Source organism: Giraffa tippelskirchi, chromosome 11, assembly GCF_054371585.1.
Source record: "Giraffa tippelskirchi isolate mGirTip1 chromosome 11, T2T-mGirTip1v1.2.pri, whole genome shotgun sequence".
Lineage (NCBI taxonomy): Eukaryota > Metazoa > Chordata > Mammalia > Artiodactyla > Giraffidae > Giraffa > Giraffa tippelskirchi.
In genome coordinates, this window is record NC_137285.1 from 51649550 (window position 1) to 51676018 (window position 26469).

Sequence of the window (26469 nt, forward strand, 5' to 3'; positions counted from 1 at the left end):
TGCCAGTCTCCTCTGTCCATGGAGGAGGAGCAGGGCAAGAATCCTCCAGGCAAGAATACTGGAGTGAGTCTCCATTTCCTTTACTATGCACTAAAGCAAACAAATCCTAAAAGCTCTAGGATGACAAAAGATACCAGCAATTGCTACCAGTATGAAACAGAAAATTGAATACTGGAATATATAAACTGAAAAATAAAAATCAGAGATAACTAGCAATTTCTATTGAAGGTATGATCCCTATTTCCTGTATAGATGTTCAGCTTCCATTTTTGGTATTCATATATTCATTCTCTTCCCCTCCATCCCCACTCCCTCCCTCTCTGTGTGCTGGGGGTGATGGGGTTGGTAGTGTCTGTCCTTTCTTCCTTCTGTCCTCACAAAAAGCACACACAGAGAGAATCAGGGAAGGTTCTGAAGTCCTTGAAGTTTGTCCTCAGCATCCTCTTCCAGGTAAACTGAGAGGAGCAGTAAATATTCCAGGAAAGACTTGGGTAGAATTGTATGACGATCTGTGCTTGCTCTGACTTTTTATTGGAAAATATAGTCTGAGTATTGGTATGAAAAAAAGCTTCAAATCTAGTTTCTTTGTGAGCCGTGAGCCTGCAAATAAATAACAGAGACTCATTTGGAAAGGAAAACTGGAAATCTTCCTAAGAGCTAGGGAGGTAATTAGCAAAGAAGCGAGTGGGGTTTTCAGACACACAAAACCTGGTGCGTCTATGAAAAATAGGGGTAAGCCACACGTAGAACTGATTTCTGAACCTCTCTGATAAATGCAAGATGCCAGTCTATACCTAAATGACAGCAAAGGAGAATTTCTAGAAGTTTACTGCTATTAATAATATGACAATGGGTCACTTTTTAATGCAAAAATTCATCAAGTATTTATTGCTCCTGCAAACAAAACATTTGTTCCAAATGTTTTGGAACAAAAAACATTTGTTTCAAAATGCTCAGTAATACTAGAAGGAAGAAGCCTGATTCTACACATCCCTGGTCAAATTCACATGATACTTGAGGTTTAACATCTTGTCTACAGAAGTTCTATGTAAGGAGACTAAACATATGTAAATGCTTTCTTCCTATCAATACATTCTTGGCATCTGAGTCCAGGTTTGGACATCTGATCTCTTGTACTGTTAACCAGATTAGCCATGGGTGAATATGCAGAATTAACTTATTTTAGGAGGGTAGAAAATTGGAGGTTAGCATAAAGGGAAGGGAAGCCACTTTGATAGGTTTGGGTGCGAGGTCAGTGTTTGGGTGGCTCAATTAACAGCCAGTTTCTGACTCCAAGGAACACAATGGTTTAATTGTAATCATTCCTTTCTGTACTATGGAACAAAGTCAAAGAGGTCATCCTGCAAGTGGAAGTTTATGCAGAAGTAAAAATACTACTCAGGATTCATGGACCACAACCTTGATTTCTGGCCCCTCAAATAATCTCCCCACCCTCAGCACACATACAACAGCATTAAGGTTAGCTGGAAGGATCAGCGTGTGTGTATGCATGCTCAGTCGCTTCAGTCATGTTCGACTCTCTGCGATCCCATGGACTGTAGCCTGCTAGGCTCCTCCGTTGATGGGATTTCCCAGACAAGAATAATGGAATGGGTAGCCTATCCCCCCTCCACGGGATCTTCCCGACCCAAAGATCGAACTCACGTTTCCTGCATTGGCAGATGGCTTCTTTACCACTGAGCCACCTGGGAATCCCTCTGGAAGGATCAGGGAGACTCCAAAACAACCAACATTTAAGAAGCACTTAGGTTCTTTACATTATCTTATTGAAATCTCATAATATCCTTGTGGGGTATGTAGTGGGTTTGAAGTCAATATATTCTATTGATATCTATCAACATTTCCTTCTCTTCTTTATGTAAATTAAACATACATATGCAAAGTAACACTATATTTTTTTAAAAGATGCATGCATGATTAAGGTGACAGATCAAACACATTGTAGGGGATGGCTTTTGGAAGGGGGAAGGAGTGCATATAATATATGTTAGCAAAATGCTTTATTAATGATTATGAAGTCCACCCCAATAGAATCCCCATGAAAACTGGCAGCTTTGAGAGGTTGGGAAACTTGTACAAAAGCATTTGGCTAAAGTGTTGATTTCAGTAATGCAAGCCATGCTCTGACTCACTATGCTTTACTGAAACTCCCAACACTGATGTACTGGACTAGAATACAACACTTTTAAATCAAAATAGGAGATTTCACAGAAGCATCTTGTTAAATGGAAAGTCACAACAGCCCTTTCACTCTCCAATGTGTGTGTGCCAGAGAAATTGGATAAGCACTGCCAAAATAATTGTCTTCAATACAACAAATCCTAAATTAAGCTCAGTGAACCCTTATTAGGGCCTGACTCCATTCAAAGTATTCTGCTTTGTATCCTGGGCTCTAAACATTTATGTCAATGATTTGCCTGATTTCAAGCAATTATGCTGATACAGTAACCTATGAAGTATATGGATCCATTTTTATTTACACACATATCCTGATCAATTATTATTATAATCACTTTAAGATAAATAATACCAATAAAGGGTTCTCTTAGACCTCAAGTATAAATATCTTTACAATATATTTTATAAGAAATTTAAATTCAGATATACTATATTTCTTGGTCAAGGTCTCTACCTGGAAGGTTGAGTTGAAATAAATTACAAAGGTAAAGGGAAAATGATTTAACAGGAAAGCCAAAGAGAAGGGTTAGGAGATAAAGGAGATGGGATAGAAATGGGAACATCTTAAAATTACAGAAATGCTGGAATTAATTAAGATCCTAAGACGGGATTCAGTACAACAGGCAAAAGGTTGTCAAATATCAACTTGGTCTGATTGATAGTTGATAACGTTTTCTCTCTCTCATAACTTTGGATGGACTGGAGGAGCTATTTTTCTACAAAGCTTTCAAACGTTGTTTCCTACCTGAACAGATACCAACACTCCTCTTTAAACAGAATGCATTCTTTTCTGTTACTCACATTCATGACTGGACTAGAGTCAATTCTTTGGTTGCCAAAGCTTGGATCAGTTATATAAACTTGTTATTGAAGCATTCTAGGAAATACACGACCACAAGTCTAGGAGGAAGCTGCAGAGTAGACTTTGCTTTCACAAAACTGTAATTTACTGACACCCACCAGGGCCAAAATCGAAGTTCACACTTGATGAGTCATCGGTGCCGTATCTCTGGAAGCATGGTGCACGAAGAATTCTTTTTAAACTGCTTCCTCGGCTTCTGAACATCTGTGTTGCTCTGTTCCCATGACCATTTTTATTTTGTTTTTTTGCCAGCTGAAGATTAATTCAAATCAAAAGGCAATTCATCACACTCATTTTTCTCCACACTTATTCCATTGGAAAGGGAATTACTGCCAGACAGTACAGTCTTGTGGCCTCATAATTCGTGGGTCTAGGTAAGAGGAGGTATGTTTGTTATACCTTATAAACAGATAAAAGGATATAAGGAGGTATCGTTTTTGCTTCACCTGGTTTGCAGTACATTTTTGGATCCTATCATTTTGTTTGCCTTTTAAATCCTAAGTTTTCCTAGTCACCAATTTTTAAAAATCGCCCCCCCCCAATTGAAAGAAAACACACACAGAAAACACTCAAACGTAGTTTTATCAAGTCCAGTCCAGATCTTTCCAGGCTCATGGGAGCACAGGGTGTGTGTGTGTGTTTCCCTGCTTTAATATTTCACAGCTTGCCTAAATCTGAAAAAAGTTTAAGAAATATGCGTGGGGGGTTGGTTTTTTAAAGTTGCTAGTTTCACCTATGTTGAAATGTACATGACAGTACTCTGAACGTGTCAAATGCCTCCAACCTTCCTTGCAGAAGGGATTTTACCTCCTTCTGTACCCCCACAGTTCTCCACTGTCAACTGGGGTTTTATTTGTAGCAGAGAAAGGCAGAGGTTGGTCCAGATCCAGGATTTGGGCTTGGTAACTCTGAGCACATTCCCAGAACTGATCAAAGACAGATGCACACAAAGAGGGTGACTCATGGGATGCATTTTTCATTGCAAATAAATAAACTCAAGTAATATATCAATGGATATTGGTTGTAAATCATTTTACCTTGGGAAAAAAAAGAAAATGGAGCCTAATAAAGATTTTTTTTATTTGTCCAACTGCTCCCCTAAACACATAGGAAATTCTGTCAAAGGTAGCTAAAGTGGACACCAGAAACTTCTTTATACTTTTGACTTTGTTCTTGAATTACATGTGGAAGAGTATCTTCCAGGGATCACAGTTAGAGACAACTAAGGCTATAGACTGACTGACTCTGAAAAGGGCCTCATCAATTTTTGTTTGGTATGGGTATTCCGACTCTTTCCATCCCTCCTGTTAAAACCGTATCTTGTTTTTCATCAATGAATTTAATGTATCGCGTATTTCTACAGGATGTCATTTTTGCTCTTTTCTCTCAAAGACAGTCAAAGCTGTCACTTGTGATGCAGAATTACCCAGGAAGCCCCCTACCAGTGACAGAGCAATACAACTGAAGGGAAATGAATAGAACAATGAGAGGATGATGCCCGAGAAACACAAGGTATCACAGAGAAGACCAGGGAAAACTCAAACCCAGAAGTGTTGTGACCCACTTTCTGTAGGGTCTTCAAAGACCAAGACCAACTCTGCTCCCTACGTTCACTTTCATGGGCACATTCATCCACGTCATGTAAAGCCACATCTTACACTTTCTGGAAAACCAAGTCTTGAATGGAACCAGTGAACTACAGCTTGCTATAATATACCATCACTTGGCTGAGAATGTGTGGAGAAGTGGCAGGGTAATTCAGAGCAGTTGCTACACAGTGAGCTAAAAGAAGCTTCTGGAGATACAATGAAGTGCAAGGTCTCCACTCAGCTATGTTTTGATGGAATGTTACAGATACTTCATATTCATGGGCCACTGGTGAACAGAGGCCATAAGACCCATCCTGGCACGCCGCCATCTAGGACGGGTCAGTATGGTGTGTAGTGACAAAGAACTGGCTGCTATAATTTTGTGAGAATGAAGAAGAAAGCATGTTTACTACATATGGCTTTTGTGGAAGCTGCCTAGCTATAGCAAGATGACAGAGATCAACATAATCCTTCTTTCATTTCTCACTTTCTCTACTGGTAAAATCTGAAAACCAGGGTAGAAGTAACAGACTTTCAAAATAAAAGCAGCAGTGAGGCATGATATTCAGCCACAGTCAGGGCCTGGGCAATTGCTCATGGTTGGCACCTATTTTGAGAGACAGGTATTACAGAATACAGTCAATATCAGCTGTGCCTCAAGTAGGGGATGGCAAAACCCTAGAAGTCTGAAGCAAAGGGGAGAATAAGGAGATGCTAGCTGCTTCAAGGGTTTATACTTTGCTAACAGTCAAAGAGAAATTATAGGCTATTATTAAGTACTACAGATAGCAATTTAAAAGTGTAGTCAACACAATTAAGGATAAGGACGTTAGTTGAAAAAAAATCTTAAGAAACAGATCAAGAGGAAATAAAAAGTGGCACACTCTCAAGAGGAAAATGGTAAAAATAAGAGCTTTTAGGACAATAGAATTAAGGGAAAAAATGGAATGGAAGAGGGGGAAAAAGGTTACAACAAACTATAACAAGTAAAGGGTTAATTTCTAGTAAAATAAAAAAATGTTTAATGTTTTTATAAAAATTAAGAAATTAAAAAATATTTTTAAATAAGACCACCAGTAAAACCCCAATGAATAAGCGGGTAAGCAATTCAAAAATTTAATGAAAGAGGAAATACAGAAAGTGGAAAAAACCCCCACAAAGTCATTGCTAATGATTAAAGAAATATAAAGGGAAGTACACCAGCAAATATTCCAGCAAAACATTTTTTTTTAATTAAAAAAAAAACACTCTTCAGGTTTAGAGTGGAGGAAATAAACTCATTCATTGCTAATAACATTATAAATAGCACCTATCTGGAGAAATATTTGCCAATGAGAAGACAATAAATATGTTCAGTGACTCCCCTGTTGTAAATTAATCTATGGTTATAATTTTTAAAAAGTGTATGACACAATAAAAACTAACAGAAACAACTTCACTGCCCATTAATGGGGGAGAAGCCATGTATCTTAGAGTGCAGTTGATACAACTGAATATGATGCCAGTCACTAGAAGGATAAATATGATTTTTAAAAATGCGGAGATTTACTAAATCATTAGAAGTGGAAATATATATGCAAAATACACATATAGGTATGCATACATATACTGAAGTTGTATAGAAATTACTTAAACTTTCTTTCCCTTTCAGTTTTTGTGAGATATAATTAACAAACAGCACTGTGCAAGTTTCAGGTGTGCAGTATTATGATTTGACTTACAAACATCATGAAATAAATAAATTTAGTGAACATCAATCATCGCATATAGATACAAAATAAAAGTAAAATGAAAAAAAATTTGTCATGATAAGAACTCTTAGGATTTACTCTCTTAACTTTTGTATACAACAGACAGCAATGCAGATTATGTTTATCACATTGTACATTTTAACATTAGTGCTTATTTAACTTTCAACTGGACGTTTGTACCGTGTGACTGCCTTCATCCAATCCTTCCTCCCACTACCTCCCACCTCTGGTAACCACAAATCTGATCCCTTTTTCTATGAATTTGTTTATTTTTGAACTACAATTGGCCTACAACACTGTCTTAGTTCCTGGGGCACAATATAGTGATTTGGTAGTTCTATACATTACAAAATGATCACCACAATAAGCCTAGTTACCACTGGTTGTCTTACAAAGATGTTACATTATTACTGACTATATTCCTTACATTGTACATTTCATACCCGTGACTATTCTATAACTGGAAGCTGGTACCTCTTAATCTCCCTCATCTATTTTCTCATACCCTGTCCCTCTCTTCCCTCTAGCAACTACTTATTTATCCTCTGTATCTATGACTCTGTTTCAGTATGTTTGTTCATTTGTTTTGTTTTTTAAATCACACATATAAGTGAATTCATATAGTATTTGTCTTTCTCTTTTTGACTTATTTCACTTTAGTATAATACCTTCTGGGTTCATCCATGTTGTTGCAGATAGCAAGACTTCATTATTTTTTATGGCTGAGTAATATTCCATTGTGTGTATATATGTGTGTGTGTGTTCATGTGCGTGCATGCTTAGTTGGTCAGTTATGTCCACCTCTTTGTGACCCCATGGGCTGTGTAGCCCGCCAGGCTCCTTTGTCCATGGGGATTCTCTAGGCAAGAATACTGGAGTGGGTTGCCATGCTCTCCTCCAGGGGATCTTCCCAACTCAGGGATCAAGCCCATGTCTTCCACACTGCAACCCAGGGATCAAACCCAGGTCTCCCGCATTGCAGGCAGATTCTTAACTGTCTGAACCACCAGGGAAGCCACACATGCAAAAATATATTTACACATATGTATTATACATACATACAAATATGTATATATACAAATATATGTATACACATATATATATAGAAATACACACACACAAACATCTTGTTTATTCTTTCATCTACTGATGGCCACTAATGTTGTTTCCATATCTTGGCTATCATAAATAATGCTGCAATGAAGATAAAGGTGATTATCATTTTGAATTAGTGTTTTCCTTTTATTCAGATAAATACCCAGTAGTAGAATTTCCTGGCATGCTGCAGTCCATGAGGTCCCAAAGAATTGGACATGACTGAGTGACTGAACTCAACAGAACTGAGTAGAACTGCTGGATCCTATGGAGAAGGCAATGGCACCCCACTCTAGTACCCTTGCCTGGAAAATCCCATGGACGGAGGAGCCTGGTAGGCTGCAGTCCATGGGGTCGCGAAGAGTCGGACACGACTGAGCGACTTCACTTTCACTTTTCACTTTCATGCATTGGAGAAGGAAACGGCAACCCACTCCAGTATTCTTGCCTGGAGAATCCCAGGGACGGCGGAGCCTGGTGGGCTGCCGGCTATGGGGTCGCACAGAGCGGACACGACTGAAGCGACTTAGCAGCAGCAGCTGGATCCTATGGTAGTTCTAGTTTTAATTTTGTGAGGAACTTGCATAGCATTTTTTCATAATGGTTGTACCAATTTATATTTCCACCAATAGTGCAGGAAGGTCCCCATTTCTTCACAACCTCGCCAACAGTTGTTTTTTGTTGTCTGTTTGTTAACAGCCATTTTGATAGATGTGAGGTGATATTTCACTGTGGTTCTGATGGGCATTTTCCTCATAATTAGTGATGTTGAGCAGCTTTTTATGTACCTGTTGATCATCTGTATGTATCCTTTGGAAAAATGTCTACTCAGGACTTCTGTTCATTTTTTGAGTTGTTTTTTTATGTTCTTAAACCCTCATCAGACATATCGTTTCCAAGTATTTTCTCCCACTCAGTAGGTAACCTTTTCATGTTGTTGATAGTTTCCTTTGCAGTGCAAAAGCTTTTTAGTTTGATCTAGTCCCTTTTGCTCATTTTTTATTTTGTTTACCTTGCCTAAGGAGACAGATCTGATTAAATATTGCCAAGACTGATATCAGTGTACTGCCTATGGTTTCTTCTAGACATTTCATGGTTTCAGGTCTTACCTTTAAGTCTTTAAACCATTTTGAGTTTATTTTTGTACAAAGTGTGAGAAAGTTACAAAAATTACTTTTAAATTTATAAATACTGAATATTATGCTGCCATTAGAAAGATATATATATACACATATAGGTATACATAAAGAAATATTGGAGAAGTATTTACAAAAATATTAAAAGTCAAAAGATACATATGTACACATGTATATTTTTATATAATATATCACAGTTATATACACTTATAAATTTGAAGTAAAAAGCAGAAGGAAGCACACAGAAATGAAACTGTGGCACTTGGAATATTTAATTATGGATAAATATTTTTCTAAATATGATTCAATTTTTCCTATTTTTTATTATATAGGTAGATTCATGAGAAAAAGTTCTCAAAACCCAGAGAAAAGCACTTTCCAGTCAACCATACTCTAGATTATAAGAAACCCCAAAATAAATTGTGAGTTTATAGGCCTAGATGTCTCAGGAAGGAGTTTGGTGAGTTTATAACTTTATGACAGACCACTGATATTTCACTGTCTAAAAAATCCATGTCAGTGAGAAAATATTCAGGATAACACTCAGCTCTTAAAAGTTTTCCTTTCTCTTTAGAAATACATGACTAAAATTGATGAGTATAATATTTGATAGTGGTATATTTGATGTATGTGCAGAGAGACATTTCTTCTCACTGGCAATGAGCAAATCTACGTGTGTAATAATTACAAATCTACACACACATATATACATATGCACTGTACATTCACACACACATACACTCAGTGAATGACAGCCTTTTAAGGTAACTAAACATCGTTAGGAGACGCAAGAGATGTGGGTTCAATCCCTGGGTTGGGAGGATCCCCTGGAGAAGGAAAGGGCAGCCCACTCCAGTGTTCTTGCCTGGAGAAATGCCATAGACAGAGGAGCCTGGCGGGCTGCAGTCCACGGGGCTGCAAAGGGCTGGACACGACTAAGGAACATCACTAGCCCAAGCAAGCACTGTCAGATAACAGGGTGAATATCTGGGAGAGCTCTTCTGAAAGCAGCGGTGCTCCACGTCATGTCTCCCCCTGCTCTAGCCACTTGACTGGGGCTGGCTTCTGGTACACTTGAACATGCCCTGTTTCTGGGGCTTTCACGGTGCTGTTCTTCCTATCTAGAACGTTATTCTCCCCATATAGTCACAAGGCTCAGCCAGGGTCATATGCAAAATATTCAACAGCTGGCATTCTTCTGGGAAATAACCAATTAGTCCAAACATCTGGCCAACCAGAAGGATGCTGTGTGTAGAATCCATAAGGCTATACAGGTTCCTCGTACCAACCTCTGTGCCCTCACTCCCTTCAGGTCTTGGCTCAAATAACACCTCTTGGAGATGTATTCCCTGACAGCCCTATATACAGGAGCATCCCAGTCGTTATATCTCATGACCCTACCTTCTTTTTTTTTTCCATAGCACTCATCATTACCTGTCAATATATATTATGTATTTACCTGTCAAACTTTGTATTGTCTGTATTTCTCCTATTATGTAAGTTCCAAGAGCAGGGACCTTGCCTGATCCTCTCAAGGTTGCCTGTGACCTCCACTAGCTAAATCCAATGATCAGTTCTTACTTCTCATCTTTGACTTCTCATTAGCGATTAACCACTTCTTTTTTGAACCCTTTCCCTCCTAAGCTCTAGAACATCAAGAGTGTTTAATTTTGTTTTATTTTTCTCTCTGCTCCTTGTCAATCACCCTTCATCTCCCTGACCTCTAAGACTGGTTGGAACACTCCTGGCCTCAGACCTTCATGTTCTCAGCAAGAACCACAGCTTTAAATAACACCTGTATGCTGAGGACTGATTTCTACCTTCAGTCTGAACTTCAGACTCATCTATCCAGTTGCTTGCTTGTCATCTCCCCTGGATGTTGAACAGGCATCACAGACTTGTCTCAAATGGAACTCCTTGCTTACCATCCCCCAACCATGTTCCTCTTAAATCCTCCCTAGCTCATTTAATATTAACTTTTCTGGTTAGACCAAAAACCTTCATTTCATCTTTGATGCTACTTTTTCCCTCATACCCTGCCTCTGGTCTGTTAACAAAATATGCTGATTCATCTTTCAAACGATACCCAGAATCTTATCTGTTCTCATCACCTCCATTTCCCCTATGCTGGTCTGAGCTGACATGATCTCTTACCATGCGTTATTGCAAAACCCTCTTAACGGACCTCCCTGCTTCTTGCCTTGTTCTTTTCAATTTATAACAGTACCAGATCTAGGATGCTTCTGTTTAAACATGTGAGTGAGATCATGTCATTCCCTTACTGAAAACCAGCCCAGGGCTTCCAAATCACGTAGATGTCATTAGACCTAAAGGTTCATTTTATCCTGGTTCCTTGTTATCTCTCTGGTCGCCTCTGTCACTGCTATACCAGCCACACTGGGCTCCCCCTATGCCAAGCAGACGTGCTGCTGCCTTAGAGACTTTGCACATCTTTCCTCTACCTGGAATGCTAGTCCCAAGATACTCACCTGGGTGTCTCCTTCATATTACTTAAAGTCTCTTCCTTAGTGAAGTCTTACCCAGCCTAAATTTAAACTTTCCCCAACTATTTCACTCATGTAACACTTAGTTTGATTATATTTCCAGTGCTCCTAGTTTCAAGCATTTTAATGGAAGCTGAGGCTTGAGGAGAATGCACAGGCCAGATCACAAGAGCCCTGTGAGCCATGCAAAGCCTTGACCTTTTCCACAAGGCAGTGAGGCCACATCAAAGGCTGTTAGTCAGAGACGTGATACCATCACAACTGTGTTTTAGAATCATTATCTTGGTAGTGCTGACTTTTTAAAATGAAGCATAGGAAACATCAAGCTCTGGCATCATAAGGAGACCAACAGAATTTTATTGAAGATTTCACACAAAGCTAAAGTCTTCCTTAGTCAAATAGCTTCCATTTCTATTCATTGCTCTATGACAACTATATTCTTCAGTGATTATGTTCGCCGAGTCCATTTCCTAGGGACTGATGAACTTCAAATTCTTGAGCCGCTTGAGACTTCACATGAACGATTCCCCATAATACTCAAAGTTACAAAGATTAAACAGAAACCCCTAAATAAAGCAAGACTGTACATCAACAGGAAAAACTTTAAATATTAAGAAGGGGAAAAAAAGGAAAAAAAAGTGGAACAATATCTTAACTGGTGAAAAAGAAAAGTTAAAAATTCTAAGTGATGTGAGCCCAACTGTGGCATGCTGGGAGGCAGCCTATTTCCCCTCTAAAGGAACAGATTCTAGATTCTACTCAACTCCAGCAAATTGTTGCCAAACCCCTCTATTTTTCAAAGAAAAGCCAAAATTCAGATGTTTATGTGAAAGCTCCCAAGTTTTGAAATATTGAAATGAAATCAAACCTTCCCACAGCCGCGTTCAACTCCAGCTGTGGCAATCTTTGCCATCTGATGGGTGATTTTTGGAGTCTACAATACTCTCAGTCACTTATGTACTTGCTTAGCAGTTCTATGCCTCAGTTTCCTTAACTGTGAAACCTGGATAACTCCACAAATAAGACTGCAGTTAGGATAAATTATATCCTAAGTAGAAAGTGTTTCCGCTAGCGCATGTTCTATAGTAGGTCCTCAAAAAAGTTACTATTCTCACGATCAGTTTGCCATTGAAAATAAACACTTGGCATCTGCCCACCTAGAAATTACCAACGTTTCTGGATCAATTGAGCACATTTTCTGATACACACTTGGTGGAGATCCCTCTTCTGAGGACTGTGCGAATAGGCAAGGAAAATAAGCAAGGTGCCTGCCTTTGGCAATAAAATGAGAATGAGCAATCAAAGTAAGTGAGCATTAAGTCAACTTGAGGACAGGCAGCAAAATTCATGAAATGGATATGAGGAAAAGTGAGTCGCTCAGTCATGTCTGACTCTTTGCGACCCTATGGACTGTAGCCCACCAGGCTCCTCTGTCCATGGAATTCTCCAGGCAAGAATACTGGGGTGGGTTGCCATGACTTCCTCCAGGGGATCTTCCTGATCCAGGGATCAAACCCACGTCTCTTACGTTTCCTGCATTGGCAGGCCGGTTCTTTACCGCTAGCGCCACCTGGGATGCCCAGAGTCCATACAGATGAGTCCATATAGGGTCCTTAGGAAAATGAATGTTTAGGCAGGTTTCAAACCGGGACCAGAGATGATACTGAAACTGGTGGATACGATGGGAAAGAAAAGTAATGAGAAAGTGAAGAAGATTTCATAGATGTCATCCAAGTGTGTCAGCCTGTGTATGAGAGCGGCGGCCCCGACTGGAGAGAGCTCTGGAAAGGGAAGGAGGGCCTCTGGCATTTGGCTATGAGGGGTGGGCATGAGAAGAGATTAAATCTGTCAACAGTGATAAAAATGAAAAAGAGAATGAGATAAATGACCTAGCCTCCTTTCCTCTGCGCAAAGCCGCCTCTTCAAAATGTCTTTCCCTCCAAAGAGAGCAGTGTGGAAAATGTGGTCCTTGAAACTTCACACTCTCTCCCCAGGCAGTAAGAAAACTCTGCAAGCACCTGGTCTGTGAGACAATTGAGATGTCCTATATTTATCTACACTTTTTTTTTCTTCACTCCTTTTAAAAAATCGCACATTTGCTGTGAAAACCACATGATGACATTTAAGGGAAATATTTCAAATGAATAAAATTACCTTTATTACCTGAAGCTAACACAATTCTCTGTTTTATATTTTCCTGTCTAATTTTTGTCTGTAAGTCTACTGATCTGTCAAGTTATAATCATTGTGCATATTTAATTCAATAGTCTATTTTGTGCATTTACCACATATCCAAGTGTCCCCTGAATTTCTACAGTCAGCATTATGACTTAAATGTCTGCATAATAGTTCATCAAGTCAATGCCCCGTAATTTGCTAAAATATCAGGCATTTAAATACTGTCTATTCTTTTCTGTCAAAGAAAATGGTATAATACCCATCATTTTATATAGCTTTGTGCTTTTTAAAAATGCTGTTGGACAAATCCTCAGGATAAATTCAAAGGAGTGGGATGACTGGGCCAAATAGTCTGAACATTTTTTTTCTTATTATTAGTTTTAAACTTTTTATTTTGTCTTGGGATATAGCTGATTAACAATGTTGTGATAGTTTCAGGTGAATAGTGAAGGGACTCAGCTATATATTACATGTATCCATTCTCCTCCAAACTCCCCTCCTATCCAGGCTGCCACGTAACACTGAGCAGAGTTCCATGTGCTATTCAGTAGGTCCTTGTTGGTAATCCATTTTAAATATAGCTGTGTATACAGGACCATCTCCAACTTCCTAACTAGCCTTTCCTCCCAACTTTCCCGCCAGGCAACCATAAGTGGTGTGAACATTTTAATTTCCCGTAATCTATATGTATTAAGATGAGTATGGATGGATTGTGACTGGAAACTTTGATTGCATAACCAAAGACACATAGCCTGCAGTGTGATTTATGCCAACTCACACTTCAGTCCTCAAAATACTCCACAACCTCATAAGGGGCTGAACACACTAGATATGGGCCATTAAACAGAGCACAATGAATGTCAAGTCATGCCTTTTTCCTCCCTAACTCCTCCTACAAAGTTAATGTGCCGATAGTAAAGACGTAAGTAGCCACCTTCTCTCTTTGAATAAAATGCTCAGGAGAGATATAACAGTGAGTCTGCAAACCTTGAAACCTAATAAACAAGAATTATCCGTTACTGAGAAATCTGAGTGAGGCCAAGCTCTGAACTGTATTAGGCACTAATATAATAAAAGGATGAGGTGTGAGCACACATCAAATTGAAACTATAAATCACACAGAGTACTAGAGAAACTGTGATAATGACAAATAAAATCGAGGTTGAAAAACCTGCGACATTTTATAGAATATCATTACTTTAAAATACACATGAAAAAGAAATGTCAAGGTTATTATTATTGAGGAGCACAATGAGAGTGAAACCACTTTGTCCATAGTTTTTAGTTAAGCAGTTAGTAATAAAAAAGGTCTTTGGAAGGAGTAGTGATAGATTTTAATAAAGATGAAAAGCCATGGGAAAAAAAGACTAAATCTAGCTTCCAGCAGGCAAGGCGAGATGAAGATTGGTTAGTCTTTTTGGCTAATCTCATTAGGAGGAAAGAACCAATTCTGGAAGCTCTGTAATTTCACTTGACCATCTAGGGTAATAAAACACTATTTACTGCCAGGTGCCCAATGCCATTGGTGGGTGCTGGGCACACTGAGATCACGCCTCTAAGAGTGACGATGCGCAAATCACAGAATCAGAGCACAGGCAGCTCTGCTGTCCTTGGCCCGCCCCGTGGACCGATTAGAGAGCAGTCTCTTCAGTTATGCAGCAACCCCCAAGGAACGTTCAGCTCAGTGGTGCACTGTGTTGGCCAGCTCAGAGGCAGGGTGGCAGCCTGTGGCCATCTCAGGCAACACAATCAGCTCTGGCTCAGGGCACTGGTTTCTTGGTTTGATCTCAAGCTACTTTCAAGGGACATTATATGTCAAAGGCAACATGATGCTACATAATTCCACCTCCGGGAGAGTGGTAGTTTAGATGTTCCAAGGGGCCTTCTCAAATTTAAAACAGCACAGAAAAGTTGTATTCCATCTCTGAACTCATATGATGTAAGAGAAACCTCTGAGTTGAATATTAAAAAAATCCCAGGGCTTGAAAAAGTGGTGTTTTCCTGAGAGCAAAGGCTATTGTCAGGGCTACGGTGGGAGACTAAGATGTGAGGCAGTACCAAGGTGGCAGAGAAGAGCCAGAGAGCCCCTGATAAGGCCTGAGATGCTGGGCAGGGTCTCGAGTGGCCCGACATCAGCAAGTCCTGATGACAAACACAGAGAGTCTCTGGAGAAAAGTAACCTCAACTTAGACTTTCTAGTTTTTCGCAGTTAACATCAATCAAATCTGAACTTCACCATGAATAAGAAGCAGAAATAACAGAGTTAGACAACAAATACTTTATAAATTGGAATAAAAAATAAGTAAGGAACGGTTAAAAAATAAAAAAGTGAAATCCCCAAATAAGCAAGCAATAGGAGATAAAAGATGATCAGGGGATCGAAAAATGGAACTGTTGGAAAGAAGATGAACTACTGAAATAAAAGTACTCTGCGGGGTCACAAAGATCCCCTGGAGGAGGAAATGGCAACCCACTCCAATATTTTTGCCTGGAGAATTCCATGGACAGAATTATCGTCTGGCGGGCTACAGTCCATAGGGTCTCAAAGAGTTGGACACGACTGAGTGGCTAAGGATGCACACACCGACAAAGACAGAATAAGTAAACAGAACAATGGATCAGAAGAAATTACTGAGAATGCAGCACAGAAACCTGGAGACAGAAAATACGCAAAAGAAGTTATGAGATGTGGAAGACAAAGAATAAGACGGTCTAATGTATATCTAATGAGAGCCTCAAAATGAAAAACTGGATAGAAAAGAGGCTGTATTTAAAGGTACAATGTCTGAGGATTTTCCAAAAGTGCTTAAAAAATCCAGAGATACAGGAAGTACACTTTAAAAAGAATGACTCAAGAGTTCATACTTCAAAAAGTATTTTACCCCCCTGCATAGTGGCACATTTTAAAGAAAAGGTGGTGCACCTCAGGTCAGCATTTACTAAACGCCCTGGGTCAGGAAGTGGTCTAAGCACTAATTTGCCAGAGAAGTTCATTATAACTAAGGTGTTCCTCTCTTTACATCATGTAATTGTTGGCCCAAAATTTTGCATAATTTTTTTTCTTGGATCATATCTGAAAGGCAAGGTAGTCTATTGCTATTTTAAAATATCTTATTATTCATATAAAGCTTCTGATAAAGAGGGGGATCTTTTTACAAAACCAAATATTAAGAAAGTGTGATTTTTCACACACTACATTTTCTAGAAACAGGATGTAAATACATATTGTGAAAACAGCTATTTTTACACTGCTGTGAACATAAACTTCAAAACAATATCTAAACACCTGCTCAGGCCCTTAAAATTAGAAGGATGTGGGCTGGTGAGAGAAACGGCTGAATAGTCGGTACTGATGATCTCCCAAGCGCTTTTTAAACTTGAGGGAGTCTTGGGCTGCCCCTCAGCTTCTTTCTCCTCTGCCCGAGGCCCTTTGTAAGCACATTTTAAAGACAAGCAACAGAAGAAGGAACAAATAATCTTTGCATTCATCTCTTCCTCTGCACCTAATCTTCACCTCTTCCTTTAGTAGTCAAAGAAATGAGGGAGGGAAAAAAAACCTCTCCTTCTGCTTAGCTCCCGCTCCTGCCATCAGAGCTCCCAGATCTCAGGAAGAAGATAGAGGACCAGGGCCTACGAAGGCTCCCCTGGTGGTCCAGTGGTTAAGAAGCAGTCTTCTAATGCAAGGGTTGCGGGTTTGATCCCTGGTCGGGGAACTAAGATTCCACGTGCTGGGGGGCAACTCAGCCCGCGTGCTACAACTAGAGAAGCCTGCGTAACAAAGTGAAGACCCAGCACAGCCAGAAAAAAAAGAAAAAAGACTTCTTGGCCTTCTTTCCTTTCCCTACTTTTCATATATCTTTGCATGCCTTTGAATATCACAGAACACAGGGCCCAGGATTTAAGAAGAAAATCTACCTATATAAAAGGCATAAATGTATTTTTTTAAAAAATACACATGATTCACAACAGTAAGCATGCATGCATGCTCAGTTGCTTCAGTCGTGTCTGACTCTTTGCCACCCCATGGACTGCAGCCCGCCAGGCTCCTCTGTTCATGGGATTCTCCAGGCAAGAATACTGCAGTGGGTTTAAGATAGGCATTCAATAAATGTTAATTCATACTTTTAAAGATTATGTTTATATAATTATAAGTTTTATCTCAATTATGTTTTACACAATTAAAATTAAAGAGTCGGACACGACTGAGCGCCTTTCACTTTCACTTTTGTATCATACATAAATATAACTTTAAAATAATTCAGATAAAGTCTAAAAGGATATAACCATAAAGGTTCACAGTGGTTACTTCTGAGTAGGAAGGTTAGAGATTGATTCCTTTTTCCTTATTTTACTCATCTGAATTGATTCCATTTGTCTGCAATTAATATGTATTACCAATATGATTATAAAAAAACTCATTAGAAACCACTTGTTGAATAATTAAAACAACTATCATTTTAGTATGGTTATCCCAAATATAAAGACATTGAAAAATATTATGTTTCCTTATGTGACTAAGCTATCTTACCTTTTATAAACATGCCCAGTATTCTGAAATATTCTTTGCAAAATTACTTTTTTGAAAAACATTATTCTCACAGAAAGACAGTGAAATTTCTTTGGCCAACTTGTGTTTGCTCATTTCAAATCCTTACTGGCTCTAGAGAAAAAGTAACTGAATGGGTGTTCCTTAAGTTTCAATATATTTGATGATGTTGCTATTGGGCTCTTTATTAGAGCATCAACAAAAATCATTTCGTTTGCCAACATGAAATTTATAGTTCTATTCCATGCAGGAAAGAAACCCAACATATCACAACCACTGATGCAGGTGTCAAAATTAAGCAGAGATGAAGGGAATACACTGCCCAGTTAAAGGCTCTCAGAGCCAGAATGGGTTATTTAATTTGACAATAATATGGGATTAGGTATCTCAACCATTCAGATTCCCCAGTTGGGTGTTTCTAGCTATCCAGCCATGATGATGGTGACAGAATCAAGTAATTATAGTTAGTAATCAAGAATAACAAGGGGACAGATGATTGAAAATAGAAAAATCATTCTATTTGGTTTTAGAATGAACTTGTGATTCATTTGGCAAATTTGTTCCCATTATTCCAGGAGTAAGCAGTTCAGTCATGTGCAGAGAAATCAAAGACACTGGTCAGTATTCAATTTCTCTCTTTAATACCATAAAGTAAATAATTCACATTAAGGTAATTAGGAGCACAATGCTTTACCTGCTTTTTTATCGATGAGCTCTGACACTGGAAAAGAGCCCAGAGAAACAGTCTGCCTGATGAATACGTCTCTGGTTCTTTAAAACAGAACGTGTGCACATGCTCAGTTGTGTCAGACTCTTTTGTGATCACACGGACTATAGCCCAACAGGTTACTCTGTCCATGGGATTTCCCAGGCAGGAATAGTGGAGTGGGTTGCCATTTCCTACTCAATGGGATCTTCCTGACCCAGGGATCAAACTTGTGTCTCCTGCATCCTGTTCACTGGTAGGTGGATTGTTTACCACTAGCGCCACCTGGGGAGTCCCCACAAAAGCCCTGCTGGACAGTCAGTGAGCAGCTTCACCCTCCACCCTGAGTCTTCCCATGCACCCTTTTCTGTTGACCTGCCCCACTGCCTCCCAGGGGACCTCCCTGTATCCTGGTAATTCCTCACCCCTAAAACATGCATCGACACCCCCTCACCAGAGCCCAGGTGTGTTGGTATATGCCCTTTTCTGCTCCACAAACAAATCTGGCAAGAGTCCAATACCCCACTCTGGGCATCCTGCCTGCCAACAACACCAAAATCCCTTTGCTCTGAAAGTGGTAGGCATCAAGACTCAACTTCACTGGGTAGGCCATAGTAACTCCAAGCAATTCCAAGTGATTCCTCCTAATGAAACCCAACGTCACCTACCCTTTGATACAACTGAAATAATTAACTGTAAGCAACAACAGGAAGCCATGGCAGTGATTCCATGAATCACCAGATGAAACAACTCTTTGCGCAAAATTCTCATCAATAAATTGTGTACATATGGTTGGTATTCTGATCTCGATATGCCAAATGAATGTATTCCTATTAAGATGAATGAACATCTATTTTTCTACATATGGAAGATGTGATCCTACTGGAAACTTTAGTAACAGGCTTCTTATTATAAAATTACTACATATTCACTATAAATGTTTGAGAAATATACAAAAGAGGAAGAAAGGGAAAAAAAGAAGTAGAGGGAAGAGAATGAGGAGGAAAACTCTTAACCTAACAATCCACAGACAATATTGTGAATAGTTTGGTGGCTTTTAAGAATTGAGAATATGATATACTTTCTGATTTTTAGTCTGCCTTTTCCCATAAGATATGCTGCTAACATATTCTGGTCAGTACATATTCCTTACAAAGCTCTGAGAGTGACGGGAGACAACATTTTGCCCTTACCCTGGATCTAGTGGTTCGTTCTGCTCTCTCCACTTTAAACCGAGCATCTTTCTTTGGCTACAGTGTCTGTTCCACAGGCTCCATTCCTTCTGAGTTACCCTCTTTGTCACCAGAGCTTTCTTGGCCACCAACAAACCAGCCAGAGCACCACACATTTAGCCAAATAACTTATTCCTTAGCCTCCTCACCCATATTCTATGATCCTTTGATCCTTTCTGGACACAAACTTCAGTGACTTGGGTTTTGCATCAGTTACACAAAGTCTAAACATACAAGGTTAAAAAAGCTGACCACTCAATCATCAAATGGAGAGTTCTACTGTTGATCTGTTTTAACCATATAGTCGTACAATTAAAACTTAACAAAATGTGCTTTCCTCAGAAGATTAATGGTTTTATCCCAAGGCCCAGTTTCCTGCATTTCTTTTTTGAATTCATCCTAGTTGCAGTTCGATATTCTCTGCAGTAATTTTTTCCTAAGGTAAAAGTTTCCGTTGAGTATCATAAACTATTCATTAAGAATTCCAGTTGAAATTTTAGATCTATCCGTATCAGCAAAGTAATTTGAAAAGTCGAGGTAATTTACCTGGAAATCTGAGATTTAAAGAATCTGGCTATTTTGGGAAAGTTTACAAGTTAAAAAAACATCATCTTTTATCTATGTATTCACATCTTAGAATGAAATACTCAACTTTAACTTCTTTAGTGTTCGTATTTTTGGTTTCTAGTATTCTCTGCCAATTCTTTTAGGTTTCAAAGAAGAGAAGTATTTGATGAAAATTAAAATTTATAGCAAAACTTATTTAATATTACAAAACTTTGAATATATGCTTTCTATGTGAAGAAGTAGCTCCATCTTAAGTGAGTTATTTGACTATAGGAGGACAAAAGACATAATCTAGACATAAAATCTTATTGAAGCTTCCACTGTATCATACGTTATTTCAAAATGTATAGTATCATACTTTTTTTGAGTGATGTTGATATTTATTATTGCAAAACAAGCTAAGGTGCTATTTAACAGGAACAAATATTGATGCAGTTTCCTTCCTGGAGAGGGTAGGCACTCAGCTCATGGGACCTAAGGTCAAACAAAGACTGGATTGTCAAGCACCAACTAAGGGTTAGACTTTACAAATATACAAATCGCTAAAGGCAAAAGGAGATGTTTTTTAAAAAAATTTTTTACACTAATTTCACATAAGCAAACAAAGAACTAAAGTGAAAGTGAAAGTCACTCAGTCGTGTCCACCTCTTTACGACCCCATGGACTACACAATCCATGGAATTCTCTAGGCCAGAATACTGGAGTGGGTAGTGGTTCCTAAACCAATCCTAAAACATTAGAACATAAGATATCGACATGACATGGCTATTTAAATTTCTGCATAAATGAAAATGTGTTATATCCTTCACTGTACTTGTATTACAATTACACGCTTCTTGCTTCTACACTACACAGAGTCAACAGTTACCACCAACAATGACTATAACTAGATCTGAACGAGACTTCACAGTGACTCTGCTCCACTGAAATTTAAGAAAATTCAATCCAGGATTAACAAAACCTTTTGATTTTAAAATCAGTTCTCATATCTTCTTCTCGTGTCATACCTAAATAAGTCCTCTTGTGACATTTCTTGCCTGAAAACTGCAATGCATGTCCTCTCCTTCTCAGCTTTGTCTGACACTTTAAAGTTAATTTGTAGGAACTGCATAAAAAAATGAAAATTGTACTTCCAATCTGAACCTTCTATCGGGTTCCTGCTTTGACACAAAACATACTCCTCTGCAGTGGACCCCACCAGCACAGCGACCCCCTTTCTCTCTCTCTATTCCTTTGCCCTGAAGGCACTTCTGGATTGCTTAATCCATGCTGTTTGGCTGTGTAGACAGGACACCTAAGGCCATTTGGACCATCACTCCTCGCTATCTTCTCTTCTATGGCTAATACCACTTTCCTGCTTTTTTTCCTATGGCTGAATCTCCAGAACTGGTGCTGTCATCAGGGGGACAGAGTCGATTTCGGCTTCGAGCTCCTGGCTGGTAAAGCTGCATTGCCGGGCAATCCTTGTTTCTTATGTGATCTCTCTTAATCACTTCTTCTTTCTTTTCAGTTTTTTCTGAGCTGCCTACTGGCTCTGTAGTTTCAGGCTGCTTTCCTTTATCCCGAAGTGCTTCTTTCTCCTTCTTCATTTCTTCTTCCTTCCTCTTAGCACTCCTGCCTGTGGCGCTCTTCTTCCTGCCGCCTCAGCCTCTCTCTCTCCTGCAGGATGCGCTCTTGGTCTGGTTCATAATCCCATTCCCTCTCCCTGTATTCTCTGCCACTCTCATCTTCAGGTCTCTTAGGCTTTTCATTTTAAATTCACCCTCAGAACGCATGGGCAATGTACAGCTCTGCCCACTGGCTCTTTCATCACTCAGATTCTCTTTGTCCAATTTCTTGAGCTTTTCTCTTTTGTCCAATTCTTATTCATCTCCTTTTTCTGGCTTCTTGAGCAGCTTAATCTTTGGTTCATCCTCTAATTTGTCCCTTTCTGGAATTCTGTCTATCTTCTTTGGCTTTTCTATATCTTTCCATTTTCGTTTCTCCTCTTTCCACTTCCTCCTCTCTTCTTCTCTTTGCCTTTCTCTATTTCTCAACACCTCCTTTCTTCTCTCTTTTCTTCTCTCATCCTCTGCTTGTTTTTCAGGAAGCTCAAAAGTGGAGTTGTCTTTTTAGATATTAGTTCTCTATTTTTTGCTTTTATTTCCTCTAGTAGTGTCTCTGGAGTAGATGTCATTCTCTCATTATCTGCAGCATAGCTCTCCAAAAATTTTCTATATTCTGGATCATCATTGATAGTCTCAACTTCAGTATCTCTTTTGTTCGTCTTCTTTTTTGCAGCTTTTTGAAAAGGTGCAAATTCTACGATGGTAGGATATTCCTGACCTTTATTGTCAAGGAATACATAATCATCAAAACGATCCCTGAACAAAATTATGCCCTCTTGGTTTTTAAAGTTGATGTATGCTCTTGCATACATATGAGGATACAGACTAGTATCATTAGAAAAAAAACTCAAAATAATCATGCTCAGGCATAGGCTGAAGATGTTCCTGAAGCTGCTCCTAGGTCAAGGTGGGCGGTAATCTCTGAATTACCATCTAGGGGAGTCAAGCGGGTTACTCACTCCTCTTTAGGCCTACGTTCCTTCTCTCCTTCACGGCTACAGCTTCACTCCTCATCATGGTAGCTTGGCCTAAACCAATATCATACATCATTTTGAAAAATTCTATAATTGAGTTATACAATCCAATAATTTTATGTTTTATTGAAAACACATTTATCTTCATGACAGAGAAAGCTGGCAATATATCGCTATTATATAAACTTTATTTTAGCTTAGGAGATTCTATGGATTATGATAGAACACTCTCCATAATTACTACGGTTACTATGGATAACTGTCAAATATGTAATAGATGAACCTAGAAAGGAATACAGATATGAAGAGTAAAATATTAGCAGGAGGAGTGTGGGGCTTTTTGGCCTTACATTTGTGTTATCTGCTGACATAAATTCTATCAAGATATAAGAAACCCAAAGGGAAAACGATAGTGCTTCGTATCACCTCTCCCACACTGCTGCAGCATAGATGGACACTTACATAAGATTCCACAGAGACCGGCTGGACTAAATGCTCATCTTTTATGACTGCATGGAGGTTTCATTATTCTTTCCATACCATTTCAGAAAATAAATTTTGAGCTAGTGAGCCATCTGCTCACACTGTGGGGATAAATAAAATACACTCCTAAAGGATGCTTAGAAAAAGGAACTCACTAACAAGTATTTCCTCATTTTATATGGTAGCAAATGAAATAAGTCTTTAAAATAATCAGACCAGTGGCATGCACTATTTTAAATTTAGCCCAGTATGATTCACAATAAACAAAATGCAATATGACTCTTCCAGAAGATGGGAGAAGTAATCACAACACACATTAGTGAGATAATGTCACTGAATGCGCTCTAAAGGAAATCTGACTTATCTTAGAGAAAATTAAGTACAGCGTATCAAAGAAAAATGTCAGTAAATTCTTACTATAGCTTCAAAGGAATGCTGGCAAATGGCCTAGACAGCACAGTGGCCACTACAGGTGAAAAAATTCAAGAAATAAAAGATTCATAAAAATATAACACAAAGTATTTTATCATATTTTAAATGAATCATTAGCTAGTCTGCTTATTATAGCATATTCCACCTATGTACAAAAGGATCTGAATTAAGCAGGTTCTACTTCAATTGATAAATAAATTTCAAAAGTAAAGAAAACGTCTCCCCAAAGTATGTAGATATTTTAAAATTTATTGAAGCATTTAAGAAAAGAGGCTCAATCAGATAACTATGAGCTGTAGAACTGTTATAAGTGCACTAAGTACTTTTATGAAATCACCTGTAGCTGAGTTATCTTTTGATGTCTTAAATTTGGAAGGTTTGGGAGACTTATTTTTATACTAGAGTAGAAAATCAAGTTTTTTTTAAGTGAACAAAGAAAATGGAATATATTATGCCCAAAGTAAAGTAAGATGTAAAAAGCAAGTAAGAAAAACTGTAGTAAAATATTTGTTTTGAATGCATGGGATTATGAGTTTTCCTTTTGGGTTGTTGATGTGAAATTGATATTGTTTTAAGTTTCTTTGTATTATAAAAGAAATACACACACATATACACATGGTAAACATATATCAAACACCTGGGGTGCAAAATCACCCATAATATTATACTTAGAAGCAGTACCTTTCAACAATATGGCATCCAGCCAGCTAACCTGGACCCTACACATTCTTTAGATAGTTGAGATTCTATTGTGTAGGCAATTTTGTATTTCTTTACAGATAATGTTATATCTGTGTTTTAAAAATATTTGTAAAGAATATGAATAACACTCATTCACAAATTTATACATAGAGGCATTGTATTAAATGAGTCATGAGCAAATTAGCTTATTTATAGTGCATTTTACTTACTTACAAAAGCATCTGAATTATGTAGATGCTATCTCAATAGATATAAACCAAATTTTAAAACTGAACGAACCACTTCTCAAAAGGACATAGATTTTAAGTTCTACTCATGCACACAAAGTTTATTTAATCATTTCCCTTTCTGTCCTTACAGTTATGGGTGTATGTGTTCAGTCATGTCTGACTCTTTATGACCCCATGGACTGCAGCCAGCCAGACTCCTCTGTCCATGGAATTTTCCAGGCAAGAATACTGGAACGAGTTGCATTTCCTTCTCCAGGGGATCTTCCTGATCTAGGGATTGAATCTGCATCTCCTGCACTGCAGGTAGATTCTTTACTGCTGAGCCACCTGAGAAGCCCAAATGAAGGCAAATAGGTCTGTACATAATGCAAAGTTATTTCTTTATGATAGAGTCTCAAAAGTTAAATTTGTAAGGTAAATAATATACACTATTTTTAAAGTTCTAAATGAAAATAAGTAAACTGCTTTCCTGAAAGATTGTGCCACCTTTTATTTCCAGAAGTCACAGGTCAAAGTGATGGTTTAGAGCTGACATTGTTTTTAGTCCTTCAAGAAGGACCTGCCAAAACTGGGCTTATGCACAAAAACAAACTGATTACTTAAAACATGCCATTTTCTTCTCCAGAGGATCTTCCCAACCCAGGGATCCAACCCAGGTCTCCTGCATTGCAGGCAGATGCTTTACCGTCTGAGCCACCAGGGGAGACCTAAAACATGCTATGGACAAGTTATTATGCTAGACCCTGAGAACACAAAAGTAAACACAGTATTCTTTCCTTCACAGATTTTACAGACCCTCACAATTTAGAATGTGTATGCATTCCTGTGTGTGTGTGCATGTGTATCTGTTTGTGATGGCTGAGGCGGTGGGCTAACGACAAAAACTGAGTAACCAAGAGTCACATGCTTTATTTTACTTGACGGTTTTGGCTTTTGCCTTTCTTGCTTGCTAAACTATAAAAACCATTTTATAATGAATCCATGACAGAAAGTCCAAAGCAACTGATTGGTGACTCCATAAACAGATTTAATCAAAGTTAAAAAGCAGATGGCTTCAATGAAACCAAACAACTTCAACATTTCTTTTTATTTTTTCTTTATACTTTGTAAGCTCTACTTAATAATCACAAAATACATATTGAACATTTGCTATGTGTCAGCACAGCACTTAACATACTTTAACTAATTTAGAGCTGGCAATACCCCTGTGAGTTAAGAACCTATCAATTCCGTCATTTTATATCTGAGAAAACCAAGGCCACATTGCTAATAAGTGGCAGAGGTGGGATTTGAATCTTTGTGCACCAAATAAGGAAATGCACAGTAGGTGTGCTTACTACAAGGTGGAGACTTGGAAAACATTAACCAGTCCTGGCTATGTATGTTTCTGTTTTGGCCAACAGGTTGTGAATACTGTGAGGTCAAGGGCTATGACTAGAATGTCTTTATGTGGCTTTCCTCCAACTAGTTACAGTTAATAATCAGTTACAGTTCTATTATATTCATATAAAAAATACAAAGACACAAAAGACAAAAACAAAAAGTAGTAACACAGGGAGTAGACAGTCTCTCTCAAGGATTATTTGCCAAATTAAAGGCAAAGCAGAGGGACTTCCCTGGTGGTCCAGTGGTTAAGACTTTGCACTTTCAATGCAGGGGATGCCAGGTTGATCCCT

General features: G+C 38.6%; 1 protein-coding gene and 1 pseudogene across 1 annotated transcript in view; both read right to left on the reverse strand.

The window, feature by feature from the left end:
- Window positions 1–26469, reverse strand: part of RNF150 (ring finger protein 150) — a 258445-nt gene that overhangs the window by 162932 nt on the left and 69044 nt on the right. The gene's annotated exons all lie outside the window — the stretch shown is intronic.
- Window positions 21678–22905, reverse strand: LOC145525414 (regulator of nonsense transcripts 3B pseudogene; annotated as a pseudogene).